This window comes from Myotis myotis, unplaced genomic scaffold (genome assembly GCF_014108235.1).
Source record: "Myotis myotis isolate mMyoMyo1 unplaced genomic scaffold, mMyoMyo1.p scaffold_m19_p_2, whole genome shotgun sequence".
NCBI lineage: Eukaryota > Metazoa > Chordata > Mammalia > Chiroptera > Vespertilionidae > Myotis > Myotis myotis.
In genome coordinates, this window is record NW_023416324.1 from 25,530,225 (window position 1) to 25,541,780 (window position 11,556).

An 11,556-nucleotide genomic window follows, 5' to 3' on the forward strand; every position below is an offset into this window, starting at 1 on the left:
CAGGAAGCAGCCGATCAGTGATTCACTCATCACTGATGTTTCTATCTCTCTCTCCCTCTCCCTTCCTCTCTGAATTCAATAAAAAAATATATATCCTATATAATAAAAGCCTAATATGCTAAGATGGGCTGGACATGACCTGGAGCCCTTCCAAGGTCCCTCCCCAGCCCCGTGCACCAGTGGGGTCCCTCAGCCTGGCCTGCACCCTCTCGCAATCCGGGACCCCTTGGGGGATGTCGGAGAGCCGGTTTCGGTCCAATCCCTGCAGGATCCCATAGCAAAAGGACAATAAACTCAGAAGAATACCATAGATAGCAAAGAAGACCCCCAAATGAGATGATATTTAATGATTCAACTTTTTCAAATCATGTATATAGCACCTTTCTCCCCAGACATTCCAACACAGTGTCTGGATTGGAAAGGTTTCAGGAAGGGTACCAGTAATTGCTGATACATTGTATTCAGAACTACCATTTAGGTATGGCCTTACAGGTTTTGCACTACAAAAAACTCCAGAAACTTCCATTCACAAACATTATGATGTGTATGGTGTTTTTGGTATTGTGTAGTGCAGTGACCTGTTATTCCCCTCTCAGAGTCCGTTACTGGATTTGTCTTATGACAGCCTCATGCAGCCTCCTCCTTCTCTTTCATTTTCCCTCAAGTGCACATTTGAGCTTCCTGAAATCAGTCAGGGCCATACCAACCCATCAGATAAATTTGTATGTGTCTGAATCAAATAGTGGACAGAGATCAAGACTGTTTCTCAGGAGGTTCCTGAGAAATTAATGTATACACTGAATGTGTCCCCATCCAAATTCAAATGTTGAAGACCCAACCCCCAGTGTGGCTGTTTTTGGAAATGGAGTCTCTAAGGAAGCAATTAAGGTTAAATGCGGTCATGATGGGGGGTCCCTGACCTGACAGTATTAGTGTCTTTATAAGAAGAGACACCAGCCCTGACAGGTGTGGCTCAGTTGGTTGGGCAATTTCCTATGTACCAAAATGTTGTGGATTCAATTCCTGGGCAGGGCACATTTTCAGGCTGTGGGCTCGATCCCTGGTAGGAGTTCGTGTAGGAGGCAGCCCATGCACATTTCACTTTCACGTCGATATTCAATGTTAAAAAAAAAAAAAAAAAAAAAAAAAGCCCTGGCCAGTGTAGCTCAGTTGGTTGAGTGTTGTCCCATGCAATGAAAGGTAACTGGTTCAGACAAATTGGGAGAACCAAGATGGCGGCATAGGTTAACGCCAGAGTTTGCTGCTTTGAACAACTACTTCAAAAGTGAAACCAAAAAACGGAAGGGACATCACCCAGAACCACAGGAACACCGGCTGAGTGGAAGTCCTACAACTAGGAGGAAAGAGAAACGCATACGGACACTCAGAGGAGGCACAGTGCTGAAGTCAAATTCTGAGGTGCGGAGTGCGAGTAGCAGGCTGGCGGTGGAGGGCGCGGTTGGCGTTTTCAATCGGGAGGGAGTCGCAGACTCTGAGCTCCAGATCCGGGTGAGTCTTTAGGGACCCAGACTCAAACAGGAGAAGCGGGACTGTCTGGCTTCGGTCAGAGCGAGTGCAGCTTTCTCTCTGAGCTTTGCAGCGGGTGCTGGGACTCAGAGAGGCAGAGCCCCTGGGGACAGGACTGAGAGCCGCCATAACTGCTCTCTCCAGCCCACCCTGTTGATCCTGTGCAACCCGCCCCGCCCAAGCCCTGCACTGAGGCATTTGCCGGATAGCCTCAGGCAAATGCCAGATTAGCACCTCCCTAGAGGACAGAAGTTCTCTCACTGCTGACACAGCTGATTCTCATAGCCACTTGGCCTGGAGGTCAAACCCTCCCTGGAATTAGCTACAACAATCAAGATTTAACTATAAGACTGCAAACAAAGACCACTAGGGGGTGCACCAAGGAAGCATAACAAAATGCGGAGACAAAGAAACAGGACAAAATTGTCAATGGAAGATATAGAGTTCAGAACCACACTTTTAAGGTCTCTCAAGAACTGTTTAGAAGCCGCCGATAAACTTAATGAGATCTACAAGAAAACTAATGAGACCCTCGATCTTATATTGGGGAACCAACTAGAAATTAAGCATACACTGGACTGAAATAACGAATATTATACAGACTCCCGACAGCAGACCAGAGGAGCGCAAGAATCAAGTCAATGATTTGAAATGCGAGGAAGCAAAAAACACCCAACAGGAAAAGCAAAATGAAAAAAGAATCCAAAAATGCGAGGATAGTGTAAGGAGCCTCTGGGACAGCTTCAAGCGTACCAACATCAGAATTATAGGGGTGCCAGAAGATGAGAGAGAGCAAGATATTGAAAACCTATTTGAAGAAATAATGACAGAAAACTTCCCCCACCTGGTGAAAGAAATGGACTTACAGGTCCAAGAAGCGCGGAGAACCCCAAACAAAAGGAATCCAAAGAGGACCACACCAAGACACATCATAATTAAAATGCCAAGAGCAAAAGATAAAGAGAGAATCTTAAAAACAGCAAGAGAAAGAAACTCAGTTACCTACAAGGGAATACCCATACGACTGTCAGCTGATTTCTCAACAGAAACTTTGCAGGCCAGAAGGGAGTGGCAAGAAATATTCAAAGTGATGAATACCAAGAACCTACAACCAAGATTACTTTATCCAGCAAAGCTATCATTCAGAATTGAAGGTCAGATAAAGAGCTTCACAGATAAGGAAAAGCTAAAGGAGTTCATCACCACCAAACCAGGATTATATGAAATGCTGAAAGGTATCCTTTAAGAAGAGGAAGAGGAAGAAAAAGGTAAAGATACAAATTATGAACAACAAATATGCATCTATCAACAAGTGAATCTAAGAATCAAGTGAATAAATAATCTGATGAACAGAATGAACTGTTGATTATAATAGAATCAGGGACATAGAAAGGGAATGGACTGACTATTCCTGGGGGGGAAAGGGGTGTGGGAGATGCGGGAAGAGACTGGACAAAAATCGTGCACCTATGGATGAGGACAGTGGGTGGGGAGTGAGGGCGGAGGGTGGGGCGGGAACTGGGAGGAGGGGAGTTATGGGGGGAAAAAAAAGAGGAACAAATGTAATAATCTGAACAATAAAGATTTAATTTAAAAAAAAAAAAAAAAAGAAAGGTAACTGGTTCAATTCCTGGTCATAACACATACCCAGGTTGTGGGTTTGATCCCCAGTTGGGATGCAACCAATCAATGTTTCTCTCCCACATGGATGTTTTTCTCTCTCTTTCTCCCTTTTTCCTGTCTCAGCAGGAGTTACTCAGAGGACTGCTCAGTTGTAAACTCAATTTTCTTATGGAAAAGGAAGAAATGATTCAAAGGGTTGAACCAAGCCCACAGTGAACAAGAACAACTCTCAGGCAATTGGATTAAGCTCTAATCAACATAGACTTGTTGGACTTCAGAATTGGCTCTGTTGTGTGTGCCTCCTACTTTCCCTCTCTTGGAAGGGGAATGACTATACAGATTATCCTGTGCCTTTTCCACCATTGTGTGTACAAAATATATAGGGGAGAGATAACTTGCCTCTTACGGTTCACAGATCTGCTATGTAGGGAAGGGTGTTAGGGAGAGACCAAATGAAGAGGTAAATTAAGAGGCTCTTAAAGATAGTCCAGGCAAGAGACAATAGTGATTTGGAGTAGGTAGTAGTGGGAAGAGGAATAGGTGGTGAGATTCAGAATATATTTTGAAACTGGAGCCCACAGGCTTTGTTGATGGAAGTGGGACATGAGAGAAAAAAGAGTTGAATATGACTCCCCAGTCTTTAGCTTGAAGAACAGAGTAAATGAATGTTTCCCTCAAAACCTTTTGATTGTCTCATTTTCAGAGAAAATTTTTCAAGTGACCTACAATGCTGTACCCATTTTCTCACCTTTCACTTATCCTACTCCTATCTAGTCTCTGCCTACTACCACTTTACAGAATTACTATTGATAATATCACCAATGGCCACCATGTTTCTAAATCCAATGGACACTTTTCCATCCTCTTTTCATTTGATCACTATTGCATTTAGTACAGGTATCCACTGACGTTCTGAAATATTTTCTTCCCTTGGCTTCCTTTCTTTTTTTAAAAAAAATATATTTTATTGATTTTTTACAGAGATGAAGGGAGAGTGATAGAAAGTTAGAAACATTGATCAGCTGCCTCCTGCACACCTCCTACTAGGGCTGTGCCCGCAACCAAGGTACATGCCCTTGACCGGAATCAAACCTGGGACCTTTCAGTCCGCGGGCCAACGCTCTATCTATTGAGCCAAACCAGTTAGGGCTCCCTTGGCTTTCTTGATTTTCTGTTACCTCTCTGGTTGCTCCTTCTAACTATCCTTTTCTTTTCTTTTTTTAAAAATATATTTTATGGATTTTTTACAAAGAGGAGGGAGAGGGATAGAAACATCGATGGGAGAGAAATATCGATCAGCTGCCTCCTGCACACTCCCTACTGGGTATGTGCCCGCAACCAAGGTACATGCCCTTGACCGGAATTGAACCTGGGACCCTTGAGTTTGCAGGCCGACACTCTATCCACTGAGCCAAACAGGTTAGGGCCTAACTATCCTTTTCTGGCTTCTCTTCCAACTACTATTAATGTAGCTCCTCAATAGCTCTGGCTGACCTTTTTCTGGTCTCATTTTATATTCTTTCAATCTTAGGACTCCTAAATCCACACCTCCTGGCCAGACTTGTCTTCAAAGCTCCAGTCCTAGGTCTACCTGCACATTCAGGAAATCTCACAGACACCTCAAACTGAACATGTCTAAAACTGAACTCATCACTTTTTCCCCTCAATCTTAGTCTTCCTCCAGTGTTCCCAGTCTCTATAAAGAAATACCGTCTCCCCAGCTGCTCAACCCAGAAAACTAATAGTCTACTTGACTACTCACACACTCTCATAAACAACCTAGCTCCTGTAATGTCCAACTCTTAGATCACTCACTCTCAAATCTGTCCATTTCTTTTTATCTACTGCTGTCCAAACCACTCTCATATCTTGCCAGGACATCTGCATCAGACCCTCACTCCTAGCCCCACTGGCCTCCACCCCATGGCCAGAATGTTCTTGTTCAAACATAAATAGGACTGTGTACTTTCTCAGTTTAAAGTCTTTCAGTGATTTCCTAAAAGCCTTGGAATCTATATATATAAAAGGCTAATATGCTAAGTGTCTGACTGGTCGCTATGACGTGCACTGACCACCAGGGGTCAGACGCTCAGTGCAGGAGCTGCCATGGCGTGCACTGGCCATTTACAGAGAAATGGCACTGCGAACCTGGCACCCACAAAGCAACACTCGGCTTCCCCCAAGTGGGACACAGGCCCCGCCACCACTCCGGAGCCACAGCCCACCAAATCACAGCCGATGCTGCCAAGACCCCATGGTGCAAAATGCAGCCCACAGTCCAGCCCAGCCCGAAATGGTCACTGTGGGTGCTGGGTAATGATGTCATGTAGCAACATCCCGCTTCCTCTCCCTAGTGACGACTAGCCTCCTTGCAGTTTCTTCAACCCAGTAACACAACTTGCTTTATAGCCAGATGCAAACATTTCACACTTTAACCAAATGTCTGTGAAGCGTTTTCCCATGCCTCATCTCATTTGATCCTCACAGAAGTCCTGGAGTAGGTAGATAGGAGACTTGGTGGAATCCTATTTTCTGTTCATTAGCCAGAAAACAGAGATTTAGAAAGCTTAGAAACTTGAGCTGCCTGAAAAGAAGTAAGAAATGGTGGACCTTGAAAATGACTTCAGGTTTTCTCACTGTGCAGAATATAGTCAAACACTGCTGCAGTTAAATATCTTACCCTTTGTTCTCCCTGCATGATCTACAATAATAATCTGCTTCCTGTTGATATTTACTGCTGTGTTGCTGACAACTACCTGAAAGAGAATTTGGGGTGCTTCACTGACTGGGCTGGGAAAAGGTGTAGCTAAATCAGAAAGCAGATCTAATTAAGCAAGTTTATTCTATATATACTAGAGGCCCAATGCACGAAGATTCGCGAAATAGGCCTTCCTTCCCCTGGCTGCCGGCACCAGTTTTCCTCCAGCACTGGTTTTCCTCCGGCACCCGGAACCCAGACCTTTGGTCCGGCTGCAGTGGAGAAGCCAAGCCTCTTCAGTCTTCAGTCTTCACTCTGGCCAGAGCCTTCTGTCTTCGCTCTGTGCCTGCGTATACAAATTAACCGCCATCTTTGTTGGGTTAATTTGCATAGTCACTCTGATTGGCTGGTGGGTGTAGCGGAGTGACACCAATTTGCATGTTTCTCTTTTATTAGTGTAGGTAAAAGGCCAAGTTGACTTGTGCATGCACGATACATATAAAGCTCTTGCTGGTGCCAATCGCACACATGTGTTTCCATCTGTCATTGTTGATCATGAATTTGACTGACACTTCTATTATAGAGAAAGGGCAAATAGCGATATTAAAATATTTCTTCTAATTAATTTCCTTTAAATGTGCATGAATCCATGCACTGGGCCACTAATATATTATAGAATCCTTCATATAGTTTAAAAGAGCTTTGCAAGATCTGGACCCTGATGTCTCTTTCACTTCAATCTCTTATCACTTCCCTTTATTCTCTGTGTCCAGCCACACTGAACTTTTCTCAATCCCTTGAAACTGCTGATCTTTCTCTCACCTTTGGACCTGCACACTTTTTCTCTCTGCTCAAACAGCTCTTCTCCAATCTCTTTGTTTGACTAATCTTACTCATCCTTCAGGTCTCAGTTAAGAAAAATTTCCTCAGGGCAGCTTGCCCTAATCTCCCCAGATTGTCTGTTTACTGTTTCTTGAATCTTGAGAACAAGCATGTCAAACTCAAAGGCTAACAGGGACCAAATAAACAAGGTTTAAGTTTATGTGGGCTGCAAAAAAAACAAAAGCTTCAATTTTCATAGAAACATAGGTTTATTTCAATAGAGATATGCTGAATACAAAGGGCTGAAGTAAATAAGTAACCGTTAACATAAAATAATAGAGCATTTTAATAAAATTAATATTTTTTCTTGAACATTAACTTACCAGACACTGAATAACTGCACAAATTAATAAGCGCAACACAAATAAACCTATTTTTCTTATTCTCCAAAAGTGAAATATTTCCTCTTGCGCATACCAAACAAGTCAGTCCAAGACTAATGACATGGCAATCAGCTGCTAAAATATTCACTGCTCGTATTAGTGGAGAGAAATGGTGTGCCTGTGAGTAAGGCACATAAGGAAAATGAATGCAACATGATTATAGTAATGAGTCATTATGAGCATTGTAGTTCGTTATTAATAATTATGTATAACAGGATATTGTGAAAATTAAGTTACGAAATTTTAAAATTTTTATTAAAACGTTTCTTGCATACAGTTATTTTGGCTGAGCTGCAAAAATATTCATTGTGGGCCGCGAATTTGGCATGCTTGCTTTAGAACAAAGAGATGTTCTAAACATCTCTTGTCACTTGTGGTCAGTGAGGAAAGGAGAGGGAGAGAGAGATAGAAACATCAATGTTGAGAGAGAATCATCAATTGGCTGCCTCCTGCATGCCCCATACTGGGGATCGAGTCCACAACCATGGCATATGACCTGATCAGGTATTGAACCGTGACCACCTGGTTCATAGGCCGGTGCTCAACCACTGTGCCACGCTGGCCGGGGCTGCTTGTGATTCTTATAATTATTTAGTGGAATATGTTTCATGTTGTCTTCCCCACTAGAGTAATTTCATGACATTCTGTACCTATTTTATTCACCTTTATATCCACAGTGCCCGGTAGTGCCTGGCATGTAGTTAGATGCTCACTAAGTATTTCTGGACTGGCTGACAATCAGGGAAGGTCCAAGTAGCACTGGCCTCAGGCAAAGGCTATAATTACCTAAGGCTACACCCCCATCCCTCTCCTCCCTTAAGGAAATTTGTAAGGGCCAGGGGAAATGCAAACACCGGATGACTTCATGCACTGTCTAGTACAAAATGAAAGAATATTCATCACAGTTTTACTTATTAGAGTGAAAAAATAGAAAAAAAAAATCCAACATCTCCCAAATGTGCAACAATGTGGAAATGGCTACATATATTACTTCAGTAGTTTAAAAGTACTGTCTAATATAGTTAATACTTATTTTTCAAATTGAACTTTTCATGGGGCTCAATATCTAAAATGCATTAAAATTGTGCTATTTTATTTCCTTTCCCCTTGCTCCTCCCTTTCTCCTCAAATCTTGAAGGCTTTCCAGTTTCTGGTTTTATTCTCTCTTTTCTCTCTCTCTCTTTCTCTTTCTCTTTAAAAATATTATTTTAGAGAGGTGGGGGGAGAGAAGGAGAGAGACAGAGAGAAACATTGATCAGGTGCCTTCTGCATACCCCCTACTGGGGACCAAGCCCACAATTGATCAGGAATGGAACAAAAAAACTCTTTCAGTGCATGAGACAATGCTCAACCAATTAAGCCCCACCAGCCAGGGTCATTCTCTCTTTTAAAGCCAGGACATTGTTTCTGCTTAGGGTTCCACGAGACACTCCCAAATGGTCTGTTGTGTTGTTGTTAAGCTGGTTCAAGTTGGTTTTCTGTTAATTGTAATTAAAAACAAAAGAACGTAAATAATACTGTTGCAGTTTGAGATTTACTTATGTAATGGAAAAAGAATTGGCTTTGGAGTCAAAACTGATTTTAAATCTAGGTCCTGACTTTGAGCAAGTTAACCATTTTTAACTCAATTTTCTCATCTGCAAAGGGAATTATACTTAACTTTTGCAAATATTAAAAAATACGAATAGCCAGAACCGGTTTGGCTCAGTGGATAGAGCGTCGGCCTGTGGACTCAAGGGTCCTGGGTTCGGTTCCGGTCAGGGGCATGTACCTTGGTTGTGAGCACATCCCCAGTGGGGGGCGTGCGGGAAGCAGCTGATCGATGTTTCTCTCTCATTGATGTTTCTAGCTCTCTATCCCTCTCCCTTCCTCTCTGTAAAAAATCAATAAAATATATTTTAAACAAATACAAATATATTCAAAGAATTGATATTGAGTAGGCTCTCAACAAGTATATCAATAACATTAAAGTCTTACTAGAAGTCGCTCTTAACCCCTCCAACTTGAAGAAGTGAATAACTGGATTCAGGGTAGTCAAAACTAGCAAGGCTGCCATCTTGTGGTGATTTACTGACATACTGTCCAAAGTCATTTAATATATTTGAAGCAAGATACTCAAGAACATAAAGCTACATGAAAGGATGGCAGACATACCAGAGAGCCATTGGAATGAAGATAATAACTAAAGATACAGGATAAAGGTAATTCATCATTGGAAAGCACAAGAAATAAAGAACCTAAGACTGAACTTTTAGGAACTGTAACATGCAGTAGAGAAGTCAGAGGAAGAAACAAAAGAAGTGATTGATGAAGAAGGAGAAGTAAATAAGTACTTTAGTGTATCACTCAAGCCAGGGTTGACATATATATTTATGTTGATAGCTAACCTGATCCTGTTTTTTGTTTTTCAATACTTCAACAGCCATTACAAAAGCCAACCCAAGGGGGGAAAAAAAGCCAACTAACACCATCTATACTTCTACACTAATAAAAGAGAAACATGCAAATTGGTATCACTCTGCTACACCCCCCAGCCAATCAGGATGAGTATGCAAATTAACCCAACAAAGATGGCAGCTAATTTGCATATGCAGGCGCAGAGCGAAGACTGAAGAAGACTGAAGACTGAAGAGGCTTGGCTTCTCCGCTGCGGCCGGAGCGAAGGCCTGGGTCCTGGGTGCCGGAAGAAAACCAGTGCCGGCAGCCAGGGGAAGGAAGGCCTATTGCACGAATCTCTTTGTGCAACGGGCCTCTAGTAATTATTATAATACCACTAGAGGCCTGGTGCACGGAATTTGTAGAAGGGGCTCAGCCTTTGCAGCTGCGGCAGCTTGCCTCGGCCCTCACAGCCCTGGCTTCATCCAGAAGGATGTCCAGAAGGTCGTTTGGCTGTTTAGTCCAATTAGCATATTATGCTTTTATTATTATATTGCCCAGGCTATTCATATACTATCGTTCCTCTTAAATCAATGTTTCACCTTCCTTCTATATCTTATTACAATATACCACTAGTAAGACTTTTACTAATTATGAGATTACTGTATGTCAAGGGTTATCATTACTCCATTTACCACCAACAATGGGATTCTCATTGCTGTCTGATCCAATTCCAGAATCCCATCCTGAGACTTTTATTTCTAAGGTCACATCCACTATCAAATCTTTTAGACTTAATTTCCCCCAAAAGTATAGCCTGAGACAAGGGCATGAAATAGGTTTTTTTGTTTGTTTGTTTTCAGAAGTGATCCCATGGAACATGAGTCAAAGAAGGGAAGAGTAAAACAGGAAAGTCAGCCCAAGGATGAGGGATAGGACGTCACTGCTTTGGACACATGGGGTTCTATTCCCCTGGAAATATTCTGAGGCCATGTAGAATGTGCTTTTCAATTGTCCAACCAAGGGAAGGAAGAGAGAAGTATTCATTCACTGGCTCCTGCCTTCACTGGTGAAGGATTAACTCCCTTGCACTTTCGAGAGTTAGCACTTTCAGGAGCACTTCTGGAGCCAGACGGTCACCGTGAAGTTCAACCCCTTCATGACCTCGGAACGCAGCAAAAACCGCAAACGCCACTTCAATGCCCCCTCGCACAAGCGCCGCAAGATCATGTCTTCCCTGCTCTCCAAGGAGCTGCGGCAGAAGTACAACGTCCGCTCCATGCCCATCCGCAAGGCCGATGACGAGGTCCAGGTGGTTCGAAGACACTACAAAGGTCAGCAAATCGGCAAGGTGATCCAGGTATACAGAAAGAAATACGTCATCTACATCGAGCGAGTGCAGCGTGAGAAGGCTAACGGCACAACTGTCCACGTGGGCATTCACCCCAGCAAGGTGGTTATCACCAGGCTAAAACTGGACAAAGATCGGAAAAAAATTCTTGAACACGAAGCCAAATCGGAAAAGAGAAAGGCAAATATAAGGAAGAACTTATTGAGAAAATGCAGGATTAAATGTAACCTGTTGTGTAACCACAGTTTAGCTGTAGGTTTTTAGCCTAGTGTGTATTCCTTTAAAATTGTTCAAGATGTCTCTGGAATATTTTGTTTCCTTGCTGGTTTGTTATTGATATGTGGCCTGGTATATCTATTGCTGCTGTTTGGATTAATTTTATGAATAAAAATTGGAAATGTTAAAAAAAAAAAAAAGAGCACTTTCAAGATGACACATGGGTCACATGGCTGTGTAAATTCCCATGGGCATCCTATGAGGCTAATTCCATGAGAGAAGCCCTGAGGCAGAAAACAAGAGATATTTGGAGAAAGCAGTTGAACTTTTGGACTGTCAGGTCATACCTGCATGCACCTGATAGCCACAGAAATGGCTGGAATAGAAAGGTGGCCAGCAGAAGTAAGAGACAACAACTTGCAGGATAGAAAAGTAGCCTATAGGATGCACTATAAGTTCTGAACCAGGAACCAATGTGTGGTAGTGTTTTACTCATAGCC

At 42.6% G+C, this 11,556-nt stretch overlaps 1 pseudogene; it reads left to right on the top strand.

Annotated features, from left to right (window-relative positions):
• LOC118675095 overlaps positions 1-11,061 on the top strand; it is a 30,085-nt pseudogene extending 19,024 nt beyond the window's left edge.
• Positions 11,062-11,556: the final 495 nt, after the last annotated feature.